This window comes from Siniperca chuatsi, linkage group LG6 (assembly GCF_020085105.1).
Source record: "Siniperca chuatsi isolate FFG_IHB_CAS linkage group LG6, ASM2008510v1, whole genome shotgun sequence".
Classification (NCBI taxonomy): domain Eukaryota; kingdom Metazoa; phylum Chordata; class Actinopteri; order Centrarchiformes; family Sinipercidae; genus Siniperca; species Siniperca chuatsi.
In genome coordinates this window covers 31,643,633-31,668,473 of record NC_058047.1, presented here as the reverse complement: position 1 = coordinate 31,668,473, position 24,841 = coordinate 31,643,633, and the positions used below count along the sequence as shown (strand labels likewise).

At 38.7% G+C, this 24,841-nt stretch overlaps 1 protein-coding gene across 18 annotated transcripts in view; it reads left to right on the top strand.

The window, feature by feature from the left end:
* Positions 1-24,841, top strand: part of ptprfa (protein tyrosine phosphatase receptor type Fa) — a 437,857-nt gene that overhangs the window by 66,918 nt on the left and 346,098 nt on the right. The window contains exon 1 of one of the 18 annotated variants that reach the window (XM_044200708.1): positions 9,538-9,813. The exons of the other annotated variants lie outside the window; for them this stretch is intronic. The gene's annotated coding sequence lies outside the window, so the exon portion shown is untranslated. Of the gene's footprint in view, positions 1-9,537; positions 9,814-24,841 lie in introns of those variants that run through there. 18 annotated transcript variants of the gene reach the window in all.

Genomic DNA, 24,841 nt, shown 5'->3' with positions numbered 1-24,841 from the left:
CATGTCTGTGTAAAGGGCTCAAGAATAAACAGACAAAAATTGATGCATTTTATTACAATGCATTTCCAGAAGAGATACGTTGAAACCATTAAATCTGTTGCAGGACTGTAGTGAAATAAAAATGCTTGAATCAGACTCTTCACAAAATTGCAGTTGACTTTTGTTGCCTGAGCCTGTGGAGAGCGGGACGGCAGCCTGCAGGTTGTCTGGATCAGGATTTTCAGAACACACATTGATTTGTAAAATAATGCATGCAGTGTATTGATATCTTTACCATTTTATGCATTATATTCATGTGACATCTTCTGTAAAAAATAGAGGCTGTGGCTACATACTGTATCTCAGTAGTTCCTGTGTGCTGTATTCATACAGCAGGCTATATTAAGCAGTGCCATGTCACAATGAGAACACTCAAACTAAAAATAGAGTGCAGCAGCGCTGAATGAAAATGAAAGGTAAATAGATTGTGCCTCTTTTATGCCATTTTGAAAGATGTGGTGAGCAGATATTAGAGTTATTTCTAAGGCCCATGTTTGTCATGGTGGAGTACCCCCTTAACACAAGCAAGAAAGCCATTTCAAAGGACCAAACCAGTGTTTCGCAGGTTTTTGCTGTGCAACTACAACTCATGTATACGTAACATTAGACTATTTCTGAATTCATGCTGTGCAGTTTTAGATATTTGGATGTGTTTTTCATACTGTTGCAGCAGCTGTTAGTTTCCTGTCATTTCTGTACAATATAAAATGAAAAAGCAGGCTCTACAAACTTGCTTGTTGTAAACATCCAGTCTGACTTTGTTAATATTACATATTAAACACTTACACATACTGCTGGAAGCAGCACATCTTACCCTTTGCAGTGATGGGGGTATTTCCGATGTCCAGCCAGAATAGAAGTCCATAAATCAAATCAAAGTGTTTGCCATAGCTTCAGATCTTGCCTCATCATCATGAAATTTTCTTCAGTATCAAAATGAATCGAGTGAATGTTCTCTATACATTCATGGTTATGGTGCAACAGGAAGAGCCAGTAGCTACTACAGCATGACTTTCCGTGGTGCAGATTCACCAAAATGTTCAGAATAATAAAAAAACCATTAAATGTTCTGTTTTCATTAATCAAAACATGATAATAAAGCTGGTGGTAAAAACTCAAAACATAATCAAATGGAAATAAGGAAAAGAAAAACAGCTTGGTTAGCAAAAATCCTTGAAAACTGTCTTTTTTCATTTTTAAATATCAGTGCGTTTTTGACAGGGCTCAGAATATCCCAACAACATGGAGCACTGACACTCTCCTCCATCCATATCCATATACAGATATTTGCCGTGCATTGAAAAGCTGGGAATATACAGGCAACAAACCTCTGTTTAAATGACGTAAACCGTCATTAAAAAAGAACATGTATAACTCCACACATAGGTGCCGATTTCATGGGTGCACAAGCACCCATGTTCAATTGTGAGCACCCACAGTGGAATCATACTGTGACCATATCAGGAAAATAGGAATCTAATGAATAACAATAGAGGATTGGACATCCTGTCAAAGCAGAGTTTTAAATGTGAAAAAAACCTGTGTCCATTTCTATATTTAACTCTCTTGGTGTCCAGCAGTCCTCTGCTGACCGCTCAGTGGTTTCTCAGTGAAATAAAGCATGTCATTTTCCCTTTTGTGAACCGCAGCCAGAAATGCGCGTGAAGCAAAGTGAGTTAACCAATAAGATTTCCTGTCCAATAACAACCAAGTTTTTAATAAAATGTAAAAAGGACACAGGTAGAAGCTGGAGAGACTTGCAGTGACCAGTCAGGTTACACCAGCAACACCACTCAGTTATCCCATAATGGTAGCTCTGTTAGAATGGATCAGATGTGCTTTATGGCTGATTGCATTACTAAGATTCAAATGTACTGATCCGAGAATTTGTGTATGTGGATAATGGATAATTTACATACATGTATAACATAAACATACAATCATGATACAGATCCCTTTGAGTTTTTCTGTTGCTTTTGTTTAAGTGTGACCGAGATACATGCTAAGCGGGACGTTTAGCAGTGTTAAAATAAACTTGTCAGAGCTCTCTGGTGGACAACCTCTGTAATGGAGACACTGTTTCTAAATGAAACACTTCTGTACTGACATTTCTTGCTCCATATCGGCCAGCATATACACTGATATATCTGCCATAAGCCTGGCGGATGTATCTGTCCAGCTGCAGTTTGGTTATCCATTGTCATGAGGTGATGAGGTGGTTCTTTTGAACGGTAAACTGATTGATTAATGTTAAAAACGTCAGCTGTGCTACTAAAGAGTTTGTTCATTTGACCAACTGATCAATAAGTGGAGCAGGTGGGGTCAGCCGGATAAGCAGCGTGAATACTGCTACTTCCCTCAGGTCCTTGCACTCACAAATCTACTTCTCACAGAGTTCCGTGTGGATTTCAGAGAGCGTAAACATACACAGAACGTGCACAGTCCAGCCTTACACTAGCTTTCAAGTTCACTTCCAGTATTATTATGCTTCAGCCTGACGCATTTTGTGAATCTATGATTTCAGAGGGTTATTAACAGGCCGCTCACATCGCTAATCACAGATGGGAAAGGAATTGCAGCCAGTTTTCTCTACCAGGTGGCCGCTCACTTTCTGGGGGAACTACAGCTCGTTTGATGTGTCTTTTGACCCTGTGAAATTGCAGGGTTCATTTTGCTGAAAGGATAAATCTTTATGAGAAACATGAGCTGGCAGGCTTTTGAAAATGCACTCTGTGATGTTAAGTTGAAATGGATACCCTGTCAGAGCAGCCACAGCAGAGGTAAGGAGACATGTTCTTTGTTGCAGATGGATTTAATGCCTTTGACTTACTTGTTTGTGTGCTGTGGAAAAATCACTCTTTTGTAAATGGAAGGTTAAAGCTTATCCATAGCGTGCACTAATAAATAAATAGGATTGTTTTTCTTTAACTTGTACTCAAGACCCTTTTAACACTGCTAAACTGAAGTCTTTCCAGAAGGTTCAGCACTAGACTGTGGGAAGAAGTGGACTGAATGTCTGCGATGTCACCCATAGGTTTGTGAAGGGACATTTAAACTTTTAGCTTTAGGTTTACTGCTGGCCACCATCTTTGTCAATTACTGGAGCCAGAAATCTTGATTGGTGAAAAAGCCTGGATGGAGCGTGCAAACAGCAGCCGCCACGGTTGAATGTGATAGGCTGTGACCCCTGTCAATCAAGCAGAGACGTGTACAGTATAGGGCCTCTAGTGGCTTATGCCGCTGTCCCTTTTTCCCTCATTTACTGAAGTTCCATTCTGGACCAAATCAATACCAATCCAATCACTATCAATACTACTACTAGTAACTAATATTGTTAGAAATCCTGCCAACCTGTCGTTCAGTGAGTGATGATGTCATTGTCTTCGGTGTTGGCATTCGTTTCTTTTAGTGGCTGAATTGAGGAGGAACTTGGAAGTTGTTCTTTGTCAGGCTGTCGGTGAGCTACAGTTATGGCTGTATGCCTGAAACTGAATATAGTCTTTTCTTCTAGCTGAGGTGGGGTTTAAAGTCCAAGTTCAAATTCCCATTTAGCCTATGTGTAGAGCACAATCTCGTACAAAAACAACAAGTTAAAACATAAATGTAGACTGACAACACACACAGACACATACAAAACAAACTGTGAGACATGAATTGAGAAATGTGATTGATCACCTGGAAGCATGTCAGATATACTGTATAATCTCAGGCCTAATTATTAACAATTTATAAAGTCAGTCCTGTTATGAACAGGTAGTTGGTGGAAATGTTTAAGAATTGGAGTGATTTTTTTGGTCCTAGGCAAGACAACCTAACAATTATAATTAAATAACAACATAACAGGGCTAATATTCCATTGTATATTTGGACATACACTATTTGAAAAACCCTGTATCCTTTATATTGGGTTTATATACAACACATTTATTGGACAAATATGTTTTGGAAGAAACAAAACTGCTTTGTAGCATAGCTTCATTGGTAATGTTTTCTTCCAGTGCAGGAAGTGCTACTTTCTAGAATCAGCTGAGTGCTTCTGTATGATTATGTCCTTTTCCATTTGCTTCAGTTATTGGCCATGTTAGTGGCTGCCTGACAAGCCCTGATTAAAACATGCCAGGCAAAATGACAAAATGCATTTCAAAAGTATAAAAATAAGTTTCTATGACAAGATTCTATCCATATTGCATATGCATACAACTGCATACTGGAAAAAAAAACTTAGCTGTGCTAATAAAAATGCTAAATGTTTGAAACTTTCAACTTTGGAACAGTTGTAATAAACTCCCATTGATGTAATAAACCAACAACACAGTATAAATAGTGTAATGGTAATACAGTCATAATCCTATTAAAAAGAAACATTCATCAGCGTATTACTTTCCTCTCATGTCAATATCTTTTTAGTTATTACAGGAACAAAATGCTGAACATTGTATATTTGAAAAAGGTAATAATTCATACCTTTTACTGATACCTTATTATTAATAAACTAATGATTATTAGTTAATAGCAGTAACAACCTAGTATTCAACATTAATAATCAAATATTTAATCGTTGATGAACATGAATCCTAAAACTCTATGATAAATAACCATTAACAGCCTAATGTTAAATAGTTATTACCTTTTATAAAGTCTAACTGATCATTTCATAGTTAATAACACATTACCTATTAACTATTGATAGCCTACTCAATAGTTAATAACATGAATTACTTAATACTCAATAGTCAGTTACCATGAATAAACTGTAGCTTTGTTAACCAACGAACCTAAAATTCATTAGTCAGTAACCATTAATAACATTATACTTAATAGTTAATAACCTAATGTGAAATGATGATATGCTTTGACTGTCACAACATTTACATTATTGGTTCAGTCCATATAAATGTTAATATGTAAATTTCTGAATATTAATTGTCAGTCTGAACTTCTTTTTAGTCACATTTGTACATGATGGCTCTACACAACCATGACATGCACTCACACATCTACTTCCATGGTGATCAAATTGGCATACAGTTTGTCTTGAAGCAGTTTTGGAGTTTAAATTCAATTCAATTCAATTAAGATAATCACTAAAGATGTTTTTACTTTCACAGACTTTTTATAAACAAATAAATGCTAGTCAAGTGCATTTCATGCACTTAAACAGTAATGTAGGATATTCTTTCTGTTAAAATCAAGAGCTGAATGCTTGACTTTTCCTTATTGATTTTCTCATTACCATGAGAGCTACATACATTTTTTTTACTAAAGTCACTTAAAATTACAAAGATTTCTGAGATCTACTGATTATTTCCCTTTGATTTTATTAATGACAGACTTGATGACACTGCTTATTCAGCTTCCAAAAACCTGTTCTACTGTTCGCTGCTCTGCTGCTCTCATGCTGTCTCCTCTCCTCTCCACTGCATTCTGTCTCCTCAGTTCTCCTCTCTGTAAAAGACAAATGACAGACAATGAGAAATAATAGTTAATATGAATAAACTACTTTTAGGCTACCAAATGAACTCTTCAAATGTATTGGAATTTCCGATATTAACATGAAATAAATGTATATTTACCTTTTAAAAAGAGAGGGTTTCCTCTCATCTCTACTGCATTCTCTCTCTGTTCTCTGCTCCTCTCTGTAGAAGACATGTGGCAGACAAGGGGAAATAATAGTTAATAAAAACCATTTAGGCTATTCATCTATTCAACCATTCACCTGTATTGGAATTCTGGTATTTAACAGCTGGAAATAAATTTATATTTACCTTTTAAATGGGGTGGCTGAAACTGCATTCTGTCTCCTCTCCTCTCATGTCCACTGCATGCTGTCTCCTCCTCTCTTATCCTATCAAAAGCAAATGCTAGGAGGTTAGCTAGCTAGCTAAGTGACCTGGAATTTTCTGATGTTAAACTCTGACAAAACTGAAGTTATTGTGCTTGGCCCCAAACACCACCGAGACACATTATCTAAAGATATAGTTGCTCTAGATGGCATTGCCCTGGCCTCTAGCAGCACTGTAAGGAACCTCAAAGTTATCTTTGATCAGGATTTATCCTTTAACTCCCACATGAAACAAACTTCAAGGACTGCCTTCTTTCACCCACGCATTTCTGATTCTGATTCTGATGATGCACCTTCTGTCGCTTTCAGCAGGTATTTCTACCTCCGGAGCTGCAGAGTCTGGATCTGTGGTTGTGGGCCACCTTCTGTTATTGGCTCTGTTACTACTACTGACATTATTTTTTCTATAGCTGTCATTCCTATTATTAGTATTATTATTAATTCATTTATATTGCCACTACAATTACATTACTACTATTTAAAAAAATTCTAGGTGATATTTGCATTGTGCCACCCTCTCACCCACCCCTCCCCCAAAACCTCTCTCTCTCTTTCTCTTTCTCTCTCTCTAAACCTCTTTCTCTCTCTCTAACACGGCAGCGGCAGATGGCCGTCCACCATTGAGTCTGGTTCTGTCCAAGGTTTCTGCATCTTAAAGAAGTTTTTCCTTGCCACTGTCGCCAAGTGCTTGCTCATGGTGGGAGTTGTTGGGTCTATAGTTGGCTAAAACCCCTTCATCGTTAACATGTACAAACTGAGATTTATCTGATAGATAGGATTTAAACCAGCTTAGTGCGGATCCTTAAATCCCAATATATAATATATATAATCCCTTTATGTTTTTAGACTATCTTGCCAGACTAAACTAGATTCTTCCAGTTTGGTGGAACGCCATTTCCTGTTTTCGCAACTTTTGCTTTAATTTGCGGGTTTGGGGGTTATACCATGGAGCTAACCTTCTCTGTTTTATTATTATTTTTTTTAGAAGGGCAATAGAGTTGAGTGTCATTACCAGTGCCTGCAGCACTATCAACAAGATGGTCAATTTGGGAGGGACTGAATTTAGCATGAGTCCTCTGTTATATTGTGACATGGCATTGAATTAAACTCAGATCCTTAGTTCCTTAAATTTAGCTACAGCACTATCAGATAGACATCTAGAGTAAGAGTTTTTGCCTAATGGTGTGTAGTCCAGTAATAGGAGATCAAAGTTATTAAATAATGGTCCAATAATCAAGGATTCTGTGGAAAGACTATTAAATGTTCAGTTTCAATGCCACATACCAGAACAAGGTCGAGGGTGTGGTTAAAACAGTGAGTGGGTTTATGTAGACTCTGACAAAAGCCAATTGAATCTAATAATGAGATAAAAGCAGTACTACTATCATATTCAACGTCCACATGAATATTGAAATCACCTACAATAACCACTTTATCTGTTTTAAGGACTAAACTTGATAAAAACTCTGAGAATTCAGATAGAAATTCAGACTAAAGACCAGGAGCGCGGTACACTATAACAAATAGAATTGGCTGTCGGGTTTTCCAGGTTGGGTGTGAAAGACTAAGAACGAGGCTTTTGAATGAGTTACAATTTAGTTTAGTTTTAGGGTTGATTAATAGGCTTGAGTCGAAGATGGCTGCAACTCCACCTCCTCGACCGGTGCCTCGAGGAATGTGAGTATTAATATGACTGGGTGGAGTGGATTCTAACATATTCTTCATGACCCAGCCAGGTTTCAGTAAGACAGAATAAGTCAATATGATACTCTGATATTAAATCGTTCACTAGTACAGCTTTAGATGACACAGATATCCTATTTTATGTGCTATTTCAGCAGTGGTCATTTTTTTAGGTTTTTATGTATAACTCCTCTTCTGAAACTTTTGATTTAATGAATTTAAGTGGTCAAGGGGCAGACACCGTCACTGAGGAGTAATACCTGTATTAGAAAATAACTGCTGTTGCCCTTTTGCACAGTGGTTTGTCTCCATCCCCAAATTCTATCTTGTTCAGTCTTGGACACTGTCGAGGAGGCATTGTACAGGATAGTCAGCATTATTTATAAAAGAAGCTAATTTGTGCCCTTTTTGTTAGGATTTAAATGATCTCTTTTAAATAGGTCTCTCCTATTCCAAAATAAATCAAAGTGATCAATGAAGCTGAAACTGGTTACTGATTAAAACTAAAAAGCCAAAACCTTCACACCCTTTTCTCAGAGTTGGAATTTGCCCAGATATTACACATTGTTTACTCAGACTATAAACAGTTATGGCAAGAAGTTCAATATCATGTTGGAGTTTGACTGATTGTTTATACCGGATGTCATTTGTAACCACGTGGACGAAGACTGTATGGGTGGACTGCAGGGATGAACTGGGCTATGTCCAAGATTTTTGCACCAGAGAAACAGTATGTTCTGCTGCAGGGGAGTTCCACAATATACATATACATACACGGCAAGAATTGAGGGAGAGTCCCTGAAATTAATAACAGGTGCAGGAGTGGGGCGGGGGACTTTTCCAGACAGCGCCAGATCGGACTGCTGGTCCACTCAGGCAGGGTAGCTGGGCAGGGAGTTGTAGACGGATGGAGTCCACTCCATCTAGCCGATGAGGGAAAGCAGAGGCCTCCAGACATCAGGACTCCAGCCTGCGCAGCGGCAATGACATCCTCGGCCGCTTCTTTCTCGGAGGAGATGTCCGAGTAGCAGGCACGTGGGCAGATGAACTGTCGTTGTCTGGAAGTTCACATAGTGGAGTGAAGAAGTTTGACAGTGGGAGGACACTGTCCACCTCAGAGGATTCAAACAGAGGGAGTAACTGTCTCTTCTTTCCTTTGACCACTGATGCCGAAGATTACCTAAATGGAGACTTTGTACTGCGGTGACCAAACTTTTCTCCACTGTGATCAATGGACGGGTTGATGTCCAGGCCAGCAGGATCCAGCCCAACCAATGGCCAGGATCGCTGCCCTGAGCCTGGACAACTCAGGATCTGTCCCCATGACTGCGGGACACACAGTCTCAAGTGGATAACCAACGACTGCGTTTGAAACACTGCTTTGGATTTCTGACCCCCGGCAGCTGTGATCCAGAAGGAGGTAGCTATTTTATTTTATTCTTTTATTTTATTTTTCTGTCTTTTATTAGGTTAGAATTCTGTTTACATTGTGTGTTTTCTAAAGAGACTACTACTGATTGTGTATCATTTGCCACATAGCCTATTATTGTACAATTTCTACTTGGTGCTGATACGAAAGCATAGTTACGAAAAGTTATGACAGTTCCTGTTTCCTCCGGAGAGAGGGAAGTTCATCCCGAAGCTTGCCGTTGTATTTAAAAGCTACATCTTAATGAAGGTTGCTTCATTCAGCTGTGAGTCTGACTACAAATGAGTTACACTCAGTGACATAGTGTGAGTGGGGATGACTGGCTTGAGAAAAGCCCTAAAAGCCCTGTTTGCCACCTAATGCTATCTCTGCTGATGCCAGGTAAGGCATGAGGGAGGGGTCTGTTGTACCTGCGCTTGGTCAAACCCTCAGCATAGCTTCCTACTGGAGCAGAGCCTCCAGCTGAAACCCAACACCTGTGACATCATGCACGTCAACACTGGCTGCTGGCTGCCAGCCCTGCTCACAGAGCTGCAGGCTGTTCACTGCTCTACACTCCCAGGAGAGATCAGCAGCTCTGACACACGTGATCAGCCACAAGGACATACATTCAGATCAATCACGCTTCAACAGAGCTCTGAAGCTTCTACCTGTGGCTGACCTCAGCGGCTGCACACCTCCGGGCTCAGCACTCCGTCGACTTGGAGGGGAACTGTTTTATGGGCTTTAGGGAATTGTTCTGTCACTTCTGAGGAAGAACGCTGAAGGCTGCTAACACTAATTCTACTTAGGATACTTTTCTCCATGGAGCTTGATGCCGGTAAGCACTTGCAGTTCAGCAACTCAGAAGTTTTCATACTGAACGTGGCCACCTGCTCACATGCCTTTTGAGACTTAAATTTTTTCATGATAACTTTGAATGCGGCTCTATTCTATTCTAGATCTATTTAATATCAAATATCTGAATATCATCCTATCACTGGCCTAATTGTAGGATTCATGGAATGCACTTTACAACAAAAACCCTGATGAGTTGTTCGCTACAGATGAGGGTCTGTGCACTTACACACACAAATAGCAAGCAAGGGAGACAGATAGAGAAGTGTGATTCAGTGCAGAAACATGAAGAGTTCCACTGACTGTCTTTGTTTGATGCTTGAATAGTTTTGATATTTATTTTATTTGTAAGTAAAGAGTCATTTTCTAAACAAAATTAACGTGCTTCGGGGAAAATGAAGAAATCCGCAAATACTTGAGATGCACATTACATGAAGCCTGTGAGCACAAATTCAGATGATGAAGGTGAAATAACTGAATGTAAAAAAAAGAACTCAGATCAGAGTCTAATGCCTGAAATGTTAACAGGTTAACATTCTGCCAGTCCTGTTTAACTGATCAACCGTTCAGTCTGTAAAATGGCAGAGAATAGTGAAACATGTCCGTCAGAATTGGACCCAGAGTCCATTGTGATGTCTTCAAATGTCTTGTTTTGTCTGACAAACAGTCTGAACCCCAAAGATATTAAATTAAATTACATTTTATTTATATAGTGCCAATTTATAACAGAAATTTTCTCATTGCACTTTTCCTATAGAGCAGGTCTAGAGACCATACTCTTTATATTATTTACAGAGACCCAACAAATCCCACCATGAGCAAGAACTTGGCGACAGTGGCAAGGAAAAACTTCCTTTAAGAGGCAGAAAACTCGAGCAGAATATCACATTCTGGGTTTTAAAGAAAAGAAGTTCTGAAATGCAAAAACAAACACATTTTGCTTTTAAAAAAAGGTATACATACTAAAACAAAAAGTTTCAACCTGACTACTGCTCAGGCATAATGTAAGCCTTTACTGTCTTCTTTGTGGCATTTGTAGGAGGCAGAAATGAGAATACAGGAACTGTGACTGTTTTGATAATAAATAACATGAATGAAGCTCAGGCTTTCACAAACTGACTGCAGCATTATATTTTCTTGAGCAAAACCTAGCTAACTTAGGGACATCATAACTAGCCACCACATTGATTTATGTAACTAGCCATTACATATAGCCATAATTAACGTAGTCTACATTCTTTACTAGCCTTCATATAGCTTGTGTCGGGTCGCTCTGTGACTGGATGCTTTCTGCTGAGATGCTGAAGCACAGACGTCGTGCTGTTGTGGTCGGCTCGTTCAGTTTTCCAGTAGACACACTGTACAGACTTCTCTGGCCTGTCTCTTCTCTGCGGCTCTCGCTGTTTTCCTCCTTTTTGTAATCTGTGCTGTCAAATCCCACCAAAGACGCTCTGAACCATCTGTGATGCGTCAGCGCGTTGTGCAACAGTAATAAGCATCCGTGCCAAACACAGTGCACTGTGTGGAATTATATGGATTAAACATAACTTCGATTCAAATAATTTTAATCGATGATTTTTAGTAATCGAGTTACTCAAGGAATGATTTCAGCCCTAAATGGCATCATATCCCCTTTGTGCATCCATCAGCATTGTGGTTGTCTGCCAGAAGCTGCCGTAAATTGACTGCTTATCCGTTTTTAAGCCACATTTTTAAGTTATCAGAGAAAAAAGCTGAGCAAGCCCTATGGGACGCCCTTTTTCTGCAGAAGAAAGAAGGAGAAAGATTTTTAACATAAAGCTGCTTTATTCAGTGTTTTTTATCAGTTTTATTCAGCTGGTCTGTTTGTTTTGGAGAGGAGGAGACCTCTGGGAATAATTCGGAACACAGTAAAAACCTCAACGACGACGAACACTTAAGGAATCCTAAACGGGAGAAGCTGACTGACTTCAAGACAACAACTCCCATGATCCCTTACTACTTCACAACATCATTAAAATTACTTATTTTGTTAATGTTTTGATGTGAGAGACCCCTAGTTGCAGAAATTACTTACTGTGCGTTTAATTGTTATATTGCAGTCCATTTGCAAAAAGCCTTATAACCTCTACATGGGCGGTCCAGCTGTTTCTGCCTCTCATGTTCAAACCAGTGTGCCATGCAGGGCTGTAACCAGGAGTTTCGAAACATTGATGTCATGAGTTCCCCTAACACGCCCCTCAGCACAGGTAATTTTGTCCAGATAACCAAACCGAAGGTCTATAAGATTTTTCCTGTTATTTATTCAGTCGACTGTTCAATTATATATTCTTGCTAATTTTATTTCCCAAAATTAAGTTCTTAGTTGTGTTTAAAAGTCTTATTTAAACAGATTTTTTAGGTTTTTAACGGTAGTTCATAAACTCCCACTGATTGTAAAGACCCACAAATTAACCAAAAAATAAAGATATAGAAAAAGAAGAAGACAAATGAAGAAATGAAAGAAAATAAAGAAACAAAATCGAGTGGTGGATTTACTTAAGTAAAAGTGGCAATACCATAGTGTAAAAGGTCCAGCTTTGAAAAATTTAGTACTGTCAGCAAAATGTACTTAAAGTATCAAAAGTAAAAGCACTCAATGCAGATAATGACCTATGTAAATGGACTGTACTTATATAGCGTATGTGAGTGTTATGCAATTATATACTATATTACAGAATTACCAGGTCATGATTTCTGGAAAGAGACAATAACAATACTGGAATCAGCTAATAAAATAAGTTTTTAATTGTAACTTTGAGAAAAAGAAGAAGAGAAGAGGAGAAGATTAGTTCTTTTACAGACTTGAGATCAAGAAGAATACTTCATAGTTCAGTTTATTTTGTACTTTCAAACTGAAATGAAAGAAAGAAATTAAATCTTCACCAATTCGTGCAGAAATCTGCACTAATCAGGTGCAGGGCTCCAGACTACCAGTGCTCCAAATTTTAGGAGCACTACTTTAATCAACATGCAACTTCCCGGGCGGGGCCCTAAGCTAAAATCTGCTAAGGGGCCCTCCTACCTGCCCCGTGAGCCATGTAAACCATTTGCCACTGAAACACAGTCATACCTGACACCCTGGTGCTCCCACTACACTCCCTCCTTTACAACAGTTTGCTCCATCTGTTGGTCTCAGAATAAGTAGATCTATACAGAACAGAATGAGATGAAACTCGTATCCTACACGGCTCCCATCCGGAAGTCATTCTCAATTGTGAAAAAATGGACCGGGAACTCAGAAATTTAAGCTACTCTGTGTTACATAAGCCCTGCCCTCAGGAAGGAGTCTACCTGAGTATCTGCTGATTAGCTAGTTTCACCTGAAACTGACCTAATTGTTTCCATGATGGCCCAGTAATCAGTAATCAGGCCTGTTGTTTTCTGGCTGCACCTCCCTCATCACTGTTAAGTACCTGATTATCATATGATTGATGTGACCACGGTGTTAATACACTGTGGTAAACATTGGGCAGATTGAATCTCAGACCACCATTTCTGTTCAAAGAGGGGTTTTCTTTTTTCACAAAATGGCTTCCTTGACACCCCGTTCAACCCAACTCTTCTCTCTACTTAGAATCTTCACCTCGCTGTCTTCAAATGTGCAGTTTGTAGCTTTTAGATGCAAATGCACGGCGCTCTGCAATCCTGAGTTAGCGTGTCGTCTGTGCTGATAAAGTCTTTTGTGAAGTGGCTGTTTGGTCTCGCCTATGTACCGTTCTTTGCAGTTTTCCTCACTGCACTGAATGGAGTAGACAACATTGCTCTGTTTTTGTGTGGGTATCTTGTCCTTAGGGTGAACGAGTTTCTGTCTTAAAGTGCTGCCTGGTTTAAAGAAAACAGGAACATCGTGCTGTCTAAAGATCCTTTGTAGTTTTTCAGATAGTCCAGACACATAAGGGATGGAGACACCGTTCCTTCTTGATTCTGTTCCACATTTGTCCTGTTTTTTGGCTCTTTTAACTTTGTTGAGAGCCCAAGTAGGATAACCACAGGCTGAGAGTGTATTCTGGACATGCCTTTCCTCTTTATTTTTACCCTCTGAGCCGGTGGGCACTTCTTGCACCTGCATCAGATCATTCAATTATTCCATTCAAATGAAAAATGGTAAAATGGGTCAGAATTTCAATTTTTATTTTTTTTGGTAGACTTTAATAAAGAAAAATTGCTGTTTTTTGTTTTGTCTTGAAATAGGTAATCTAATAAATAAAACAAAAAAACCAAGTCTTATGTTTCTCCGCTGTGCTCCTGCGCAGTCTGATCTGCAGCATGCACTTACCTCGCGGAGCACGCAGATTTAAAGACGTTTGTAAAGCATTTTTGAAACTGAAAATTAAGGTCAATTTTAAGGAATTTGATGACAGACAGACTGTAAAGTAAAACCTCTTCTCACCCTCAAAAAATTTGATGATGTGTAACTTTTGTAACATTGAAGCTGAGCTGATCTCATTATCATTACAATGCTTGTTTTTCGTTTGCCAGACTGAATGGAATAATTTAATGATCGGATGACACACGGACCATGACCCTCAGTCTAACAGAAACAGAAATGACAACTACTCTACTGTGTGATGGGATTAATTATAACACTAAATGCTCTCAAGGAGAGTTGGATCTTATTTCCCTAAAGATGATCCACCTTTTAATGTTTTAATCGGAACATTTTCCTTATGGAAGGTTTCCATAGAAAATTGGAAATTGGTACCAAACAAAAAAAAAATCAAAAATTAAACCTCAAAACAATAAATATATTGTTTGTTGTTGTTTTTTTAAGTTAACTCTCGTCATTGTATGTTTTACTCTTTTGGCTTCTTTTCTTTTTTAACTAATTTGTCAAATTTGTGACTACATGTGGGAAAAAAAGACATATTACCATCATGATCAAGTATATCCTGTTTGATTGATATGGCTATGGACTTACAAACAGCTGGATGGAGGAACAAAGAGAGAGATTTGGACAGACTGAATATTTACTGTGCTCTGAAGAAGTCGGTCCAACAAACCCTGTTCCTTGACGGTGGTGCTGATGCAACGTTATGTCCTATTGTTTTGGCATTTCAGTGTTGATAAGACGTTTTAGTTGTAAAATGGAAAACCTAGTGTGGACATGCTCTAAGTGGTAGAGTTTTAAAGAAACAAGGAGAAAGCACAGGAAATGAATTCATGGAGCAGTGAAGTGGGGAAAAGTAAGCTTTCGTCTCCCACTAGGTTCACGTGGGCCAGTTGTTGGGAAATAAAATGGTTTAAAGGGGCACCAAATTGTGTAGGTGCAATCAATTCATTTTGGCTATTATCAAAGATAATAATAAGGTTCCTTGGGGCACGACCCTTAAAGAAGGAAATTCATTGATTGATTCTCAGTCTCATAAAACACACTAAACTATTAATGTGGAACTCTGATTAATAATTAAATTACTGACTACAACCAAAGTCACCATCAATAGCTAGTAGGTTTGAATATATGGAGTTCAACTTGGAAGAGGTTGGCAACATTCACTCTTGTGCAACATTAAAGAAACCAGCATGCATATGTACAAGCATTTATTAAAAAGATAATAAAAGCAAAACACCCAGTATATAATCTAACTAAGGAGTGTGTGTGCATGGGAATGTGAGAGGGTGAGCATGTGTGTGTGTGAGGGTGCATGTGTCTGTTGCTTTGATCTGCACTGTATGTTCAGCGTGCACGAGCGTGGACACACGAGTTGCAAAGAGAAGCACATGAAGCGGGATTCCTCTCCGCATGTGTGCCTATGTTTAAGGCCAATTCAAGATAAATGTATGTGATCTGTGTAGGATACTGATGCCTGGTTATAAAAGGGGATAGTTTGTGTGCAAGACGTCTGTGTGAAGCATAACCAACATCAGCTTGTCGCTACCAAATAATCTAACAATGAAAACCCATCACAATAATAAACCTCAGAAAAACCAAATCAATCATGTACATTGACAAAGGTTAATGTAGTCCTGTGCTGAGTTTACACTGCTATGCTATGTTATGCCCAGTTAAGTAGTGTTACCAGGGTTGCCTTGGTGCTGCTGATTCCGTTGTGCAAGAGTCAGGCAAAACAGTCTTTGCTGCACAGTGTCGGAGGAACCGGTTGCTCGCAGAGTTAACAGCTTGGCGCTAACTGGCTGTGTTGCTCCTGTTGCTTGTGAAGTTAGCTGGCAGACGTTGTGTGTGTTGCAGGCGCTAACTGAGCTTGTTTAGTTAGGTTAGCGGTACGTAACCAGGAATCTTGAGGAAAAGACAGGCTCTCGTGTTGCGGCCATAATCCTTTCTTGTCCTTTCTTCAGTGTGTCTGCGTTGAGGTTCAGTGAGTCATCAGAAAGAGAAGAAAAAAAGTGAAACAAAAGCCAGCTGACCCTTTTATTGACCTGGTGACATCACGGGTCAGAGGTCACACTGACCAGTTGTAGCTGAAAGCTGGGTCCATGGGCGGTGTTTATACATAGGTGTGAATACCTGGAGGATTGTGGGGGAGAGTTCAATGGCTCATGTTTCATAATAAAAGTTCAGTTTAGGTCACACATATAAATAATATGAATATGAAATATGAAGTAAATGAAGGATAAAAACACATTGTTTAAAGACAGTGGATCCCACAGGATCATTTTGAAAACAAACAAACTAGATTTTATAAAACTAGAAATAGAAGAGAAGGAAGGAGTTCTTAGCTGAACTATTTTGTTTGGATTTGTCATATTTTTCTTATTGATTATGTCACACACAACGCTTCACAAACAGACTCTGAACTCCTCCCTCTGGCCCCTGCTCACATACTACTGACATGCATTACCATGCACCTGCTGTATGGTGATGATGATATCTTGACTGTATTGTGTCATGATAATATGTGGACTGTCTGCTGTCCATTTATGTGTTTGTGCTGCAGAGTAGTCTATAACGTACTGTACCGAAAACAGATTCCACCCGTGTTGGCCGTGTTCCTGATAAACAACTTGTCTTTCTGACACCTTGGCAGTTAAATTAAGCTAATAACCAACGCTACTGTCTGATAAATAAGACCTAGGATAAATACCAATGCATGCATCATTGGTTAGCCCAATTAATCTAAGTGAGGCACAACTGCATACATGATTTTTGATTTTGGAGTGGTGTCGCCGTGAGATCTGTGAGATAGATTTGAGAAAGATGAGAGCGTGTTGGCAACCCTGTATAATGTTAACCAAAAAAAGTTTCAGAGCGACAGACAGAGCGTCCTCGTAACCATAGTAACTCACTGCCTGTGTGTGAGACGATGCGCTGCTGCAGGAGAAGCCGCTGACTTGCATGGGAGGAAATTCCAAGGTAATAGATTTGTGTAAATGCTGCCGCTGCTGCTGCTGCACGCTGCTGAACACTGCACGCTCTTGTCTGTCTGTCTGTGTGTCTGTCTGTCTGTGTCTTCTTTTCGTAAATTAATTTTTCTCTGCGTGAGAAAATGGACGTGTGGCGTGAGAGTGTGTGAAAAGTGTTAATTGCGTGAGTCTCATAGTCAATGCATGAGACTTGGCAGCTCTGCATGTTGCTTTTGACCTCAGCATTAAGAGTTTTCCAAAAGTCTCCTCCGTCACTTCGCCTCCTCCCGCTCGGCACCACATGTTGGAATATGAGAAAGGGCTTTGCACTCGACAGGTTAATTGCCTCTGAATTTCCTGAGCAAATGGAACTAATCCTGCCTTTGTGTAGTTTGCGCTACAGATTTGAGCTTGTTTGCCAGGTTATTGTGTGAGGTTGCATGTATTAATTGAATAGCATTGAGGCTCTGTGTGCTCTTGTTTTTCTAATGAATACTTCACAAGGAGCTTAGGGAGGTGTCTTGTTTTCACCAAGACACAAAACCACTACTAAAGACATACACAAAGAAAATATATGCTTACACACATATACATTCTGATGTCTGAAGTCTACGTGAACCCTTTTACCACAGCTGCAAGGAGATCAAGCTGAAGTTGCCATTAACACTGGTAATTTGGCCTTATGAAGAAAGCATTTCACTGTACTCCTCTCCTTTGATGAAGGAATTCAAAGTCCCTTCCCTCTACTACGAGCTTCAGAAGCAGAGTTCAAAATAGATGGAATTTATTACCATTTGATTTCCCTTCCTGAGTGTCATGCATAACTGGGGTCTGTGTGGAACTTAATCCTTCACATGTCCCGTTCTTTGTGGAATGACATTGCAACATTTTAAATTGTATTTGATTTTGTTTGCCTGCCTTGTCGTTATATTTTCACAATTGATTCAAGTTCTTTAGATTGTTAGAAATGTATGACTTAAGTGTTAGCAATAGGAAGCAATCCATAGCTGTTCATAAACAAGTGATGTAAATATTCTGCATTGTGGTTCCTTTTATTATATCAGCCTAAAAGAATCATCTTTTGCTGTGAAGCAGTCAGCGATATGCTGCAGAGTCCAGTTACAGGCTCCCTGCAGCATACTGCTCATCAAGGGGCCTCTCTGATTCAGCAAAAGAAAATCCTTAAAGTGATTTTTCAGGGTTTTGTAAAGCCTATGTGATTCATAATGAACTTCAGATTCTTTCAAAGAGCTGCTGCACCCTTGTCATTGTGTCAGTCAACTGTGATGAAAACCATTTCTTGTACAAGAAGTCACTCTGTATGTCGTGGCACAAATTGGATTGGATTTCTACGCATACATGTTTTTCAGTCAAACACCAATTACCAGCCTCTGGTGGCACATTAACATAAAGCAACCCAAGTGCTCAGTCACACCAGAAAAGTGGCACAGCAAGATGTGGCTTTGGGACACCAAATTGTGTAGGTGCAATCAATAAAATGTGGCCAAAATTATCAAAAATAATCATGAATAATAACTTTAATTAATAAAGTCACCAACCTTAAACAAGGGAAACGATAGCCAAATTAATTGATTCAGTCTCATAAAATAACTAAACTATCAATTTGTAACTCAGAATAATAATTAAATTAATAACTATAACCATTAATAGATATTTGCTGTGATTAGAGAAAACAGGAAAATACTGTCATTTCTACAGTAAATTATCAAATTTTATGAATTTGCAGTATTTGCAAGGAAATACAAAAAAATAGTATATTTAACTACATTTAGCTAATTTAACAGTTAATTACTAGCATTTTAAATAAAACTATTTTAACTGCATATGGTTTGCCATCTGTGTTGTATAATGCATATAAGTCAAGTCAGATATTATTTACTTAACATATATTAACAAATCTTTTGCAATATCTAGATATCTTGAAAAAACTGGTCAAAGCTTATTTAAAAAATATAACTTACATTCACAACTGTTCAAAATAGTCTTACAAAGGCCTTCAAGTGCATAAAGGATATTTTAAAAAATACCATACTGTATACTCCCATATTAAAGCCAATATTCAAATAATGGTCTCAAATAAGTCAGGTAAAAAAGAAAAACACTTACTGGGTTGAAATTACTTGTAACCAACAACAGCTCATATGCTGCATGTAGAAATAACCCCAAATAAAGGCCTGGTCCCCTGGCACTGAGGTAAAGAAAAAGGGTACCATTTGAGAACATGGTCTTAAAAACAATACAAAGTTAATTTTGTACTTTTTTTAACTTTCAAAATACAGATGGATACAAAGTGCAAATGTTTTTTAAACTACATACATTGATGAACATGGTCATGAAACAATAGAAAAAGCCACAGAGGCATTAAAGATATTTCAAACCTTTCAAGAACTGGCCAACATGGCTAAAGCCAACAACAAGAGAGAGAGACATCTTGCTAATTAAGCATTTTCAAGGAGTATATTCGAATTTAAGCATATTCCTAACCTTGAAAACATGACAGTTTCTTTATTGATTACATTATGATTCGAGATTGATGTTACAGCTTTGTTCCGATTCGGAACCATTATTTCAATGGATTGAACTCAGATATGCTTTGTTCTTGATTATCAAAAGATGTCATCTGTTGCAATATTTCACTGTTAACGTAATGGTCACAAACATTAACTGGTTAAATGGTTCGCGGCTGCCGAGTCAAGAGATAAACAGCGCCTCTGCTATCTAAACGTATCCAGTGAAAAAACAGGCTTCTGTGACGCCAGTATGGGGACGTTGCGTCTCACCAACTAGGTAACAACGTAGCGTGAAGTCAACACTCAACAGACTCAAACCACCATCACACCGTCACCTGCTGAGCTGCAGAAGGATGAAGACATGCTCTGATGCAAACTATAGCTGGCTAGCTGCCTCGCTAACACAGCAAACAGTTGTGATAAGCATGAGTGATGTGACGGTTGTCAGGGACAGGCTTATATTAGAGTTATATTGAAAGCATGATGCACGTCTTTCCTCACTCCTTTTCTCCCTCTCCATCTGTATGCATTTTTATCCCATTACTGCATGTTACTAACTCAACATCTGCTCTCTCCTGTAGTTTTGTGCTTCCTCGTTTCTCTCCTCTCTCCTTCTGTCGCTTTCAGCGGGTATTTCTGCCTCTGGATCTGTGGTTGTGGGCCACCTGCTGCCCCCATGTTCCTGCTCGACAACTGCTACTACAGTTGTTGTTATTGTCTCTGTTACTAATACTGACATTGTTTTTCCTATAGCTGTCATTCATATTATTATTAATTTATTAATATTAACACTACAATTACATTTCTACAATTCTAGGTGGTATTTGCATTGTGCCTCCTCTCCCCCACCCCCAAACACTCTCACTCTCTCTCTCTCTCTCTCTCTCTCTCTCTCTCTCTCTCTCTCTCTCTCTCTCAAAACCTAACACGGCAGCAGCAGATGGCCGCCCACCGTTGAGTCTGGTTCTGTCCAAGGTTTCTGCCTCTTAAAGGAAGATTTTCCTTGCCACTGGCGCCAAATGCTTTGGGATTTGTTGGGTCTCTGTAAATAATATTATAAAGACTATGGTCTAGACCTGCTCTATAGGAAGAGTGCAATGAGATAACTTCTATTATGAATCTGCGCTATATAAATAAAATTGAATTGAATTGAAAGGGGAACATGATGGTTCATTGTTTATTAACTTTCCAGCAATGTATTCCACAAACTAGTTAGCAGCTTACCATGAACACACCGCTTTGACTCCAGTACGTCTGTTCAGCTCTGCACACGGCACTCTACTACATGTGCCGCACTGAGAGTATTGTAGCGATAGCGACGGCCCACATTTCCCAGCATGCACTGCCTAGTGCTGAAGGCAGTTTAAGTTAGCTGCCTGATGTTCCAAAATGCAAATGTTGGTAGTTGTCATTTTTTGCTGGTTTATGGTTTTAACCATTAGTGATGTGGCTGTTACATCTCATGACACCAGCTGTATTTAGAAGCCAGTTGTTGAGAGCGGTTTCCTTCCTCTTCTTGTACACTGCTGGCCATTGTATTGAAAGTGCGTTACATAAACTTTAGTAACACAGAGTAGCTTAAATTTCTGAGTTCTCAGACCATTTTTCACAATTGAGAATGACTTCCGGACGGGAGCCGAAACGTCTTGATTCTGAAAACGGTGTCCAGATGACTACGACTGAAACCTTTTCTACGATCACACAAATTAACAAGTTAATTGAACAAGTTAATTTGTGGAGTCCCAGTGATCCCAACAACAGTAATTAAGATTATACGTAATTGTACAATTAGAAGTTTAGTAAAAAAGGTTTCACCACTGCCATTTGTTTTTTGGATCATCAAATTTGCAAATATTGAACTTATCCATGAATGCTTACATAACCATGCACCTAAGGAGCACAGTGCAACCTCTCAGAGTTTCCGGCTCAGTAACTAAGGGTGCCCTTTAAAAAATCTCCTTTGGATCGACTCACTGACTCTTTGTCCTGGCGATCAATATGTGGAACTCCTCGCCCAGACAACTCAAAATGAATCATCATGTAAACTCAAGTCACGTAGTGATGACTAAGTAGGGGCTTTTATTTACTTTTTAATGGTATTTATGTTCATTGTTTGCTGTTATAGTTTTGTATGTCTTTTCCTGTTAAGGTTTGCATATTTGTATAAAAGACCATCTAGGCTATAAATTATGTGGTTATACAGTACTGGTGTATGTACCAATGTGCATTAATGTATTTGCAAAACCAATATATTCATAAGCAAACTGACATTAATAAAATCTAAAAATACACAAGATACACAATAATGTAATATCCAAAAATAATATAAACTGATTCTGCAGTACATCACCAAAAATAGCAATATTAGTGTTTGTTTTGAATTAGTTTGATTGCTGAGCAGCTGCAACAGCTGTCTTGCATAATTCTTATTACTATTCTTTCGTGCCTTTTATTTGCTCACCTGTAGCTTGAAAAGCATTTATGAAAAATATACCGTTCATATATTGATATGCAAATAATTTGTAGTTTTTTTAAATAAAATTTCCCTGGAAAAAATGTTTTTAAAGACACTTATCACATCTCCTCCTACAGTTTTAATGCTATTAAAATGACTCATGTCAAGTCTTGTGTAATTATTTGTAGATGGGTGCTAACACTTTTCTTATTGATAACTTAACTAACCTTAGTTATTAAGTTTTAAAAACAGTTACAAACATCCATTGTATTTATAGCTCAGTTATTGAATACAGTACAAACCCATATTTCACATTCATATATCAAAATGTATTAGTTTTACATAATGTGATGACATGTGCAATTTATGAGTTATGTGTTGTGTAATGCATGTCTGTAGAGGCCCATTCAGTCCCATTGTATATATAAATCAGCACGTCTATACAATACAAATTCTATTTAAAATTGAACACACTCAGTATGCCACACTGATCGACTATGAATAAGCTCATTATGATGACATAGATTTAGTTAGTTGAGTCATATATACTGTGTATTTTAAGCCCTCATTCACTCCCACTGCCTCAATGCCTGAGCCAATATCAAGGTTAGTCTCAGTGCTTGCTTTTTTTCATGAAATGCTTCTCTAGCTACTCTTATTGTTTTTAGTTCCTCATCTGCAATTCAAATCAATTGCAGGATGTTGTAACCAAATTGTCAACAAATGCTAACGCAAGGCTAAGCATGATTCAAATATAGATTTTTTTATTTTATTTCGGCCATAGTAAAATATGTATTGAATAAATATTGACCATAGACTAAGTTAACAGAAGCTATTAGGATACATTGGCTGCAGAATATCTGTAACACACCCACATCAGGAGCTCCACACAGATTCTCTTCCTGCCATTTCATTACACTTCTATTGCACCAGTTTACCACTGTTAAAGCGCAGGCCTACATCTTTTCTGGTTGGTAGCTGTCATTCAGCTATGGTGATCCTCCACACCCATCCATCAGTCCAAACCCATCCGCTTCAGTCCTCCAGAGTCAGGTCGTATTGGTCTGTATGTTGACAGTTTTGTCTCCAGTAGTGAAGGCATGAGGGAATGCGACTGTCTGTCCGCGCAGCCTGGAGGCGTGACGGATCAGCAGCGTTCATATTTAACAGTGTTTATGAAGGTGGTCAGTGAGCAGCTGTCCTGTCAGGAAGTGTCACTTTAAAAGCTCCAGTTTGTCTGCGGCCTTTGGCATGGTGAAACACAATGTGGTGACGTGAGGAGAAAACAGCTCCCGTCTTAGTGATGGTGTGCATTGCACGTATGTAACACAAATTTGTGGAGTGCAAAGCATAACATGTGGCATATGATTGAGGTCCATGATGCAACATGCAACCTGATGCATGTTACTGGTATCACATGAACATGATGATCACAGAACCAAACAAATCAAGGCAAAACTGCAGTCATTAAATTCTGCCATATTCTGTCTTTGATAACTGCACAGTGTCAAATACAACATCCAAGTCAATCAGCAAAAATAAAATGACTATTGATTTCAGAGATTTTAGAAATCACCAATAGAAAAGAGATGAAAATGCTCAGTTCCTTTTTCTTCCTCCATGCAGTATTTGTTGCTTCACTAACTTGTAATTTGCTATAATATACTATATTGTTGCTGTCTAATTACGCCATAATTATAGAAAATAGGGAGCTGTAATTAAAATGCCTACCACAAAGTGTAATCAGCAGCTTTTCTGCCACAGGAACATTTTGATTTTACCCTTTCAGTGATACTAGCCTATCACGGTGTCAGCACAAAGGCTTTCATTTTGCTTTATTTCATTTCATTTTTAACAGCAGCTTGTCAGCTCTATCAAAAAATAATCCCATTTTCTGGAGAAAGGGTTGTTGAGATGGCGATAATGCCGATGGCTTCAGTTGATTTTTGTAAATGTGCTATATAATGGCAGGACAAGGTGGTTACAGTAATAGGCATATACAGGAGTTTGACACCAGAGGTTAGGGTTTGTTTCCCATGCATAGTTAGGGCCTGACACTCCAAGAAAATTCAGACTTCAGTGAGTGATGGCATATATATGTGAAATCTACTGACAGTAAATACTAATCTCCATTCTTAGGTCTGAACCAACTCAATAACAAGTTAGCTAGTTAGTTAACTCCATTTGTTGATAAAGACCTTGAGATGTGGTTGAAAGCTCGGGGGGGGGGGGACTAGTAAGTGGGCCTTGAGTTAAGATTATTTTGTAAAACTACTGTTCCTAAGGTCATGAATGAATGTTCACAGTCTAAACCTATTCACGACGCACCGTAGCACAGAATGGTCTAGCTGTAGTATCTACTGAGAGGATCACAGTTTGGGATGCAGATTTAAGGAAAGGATGTTGTTGGGGATTTTGTACAATGCCAAGCTCGTGGGATAACTTTGGTTTCTGACTGGCAGCTGTGCCGACCTGTTAGAGCTCCTTTCTAAGCTGGGTCACTGCAGACTGTATAATATTTAACCCTTGTTTTTTCTTGAAATTGGCTTTACTTTCTCATTGTTTGGGAGCTCACAGACCCCACTGCTGTATGTATAAAATAGTAACATTTATTGCAAAATCAATAATTTACATTAATATGCTATCCATGGCTACAGGTAAGAGAGTTGTAACCACAGAAACAAAACAACATCTTTTTAGCTCTA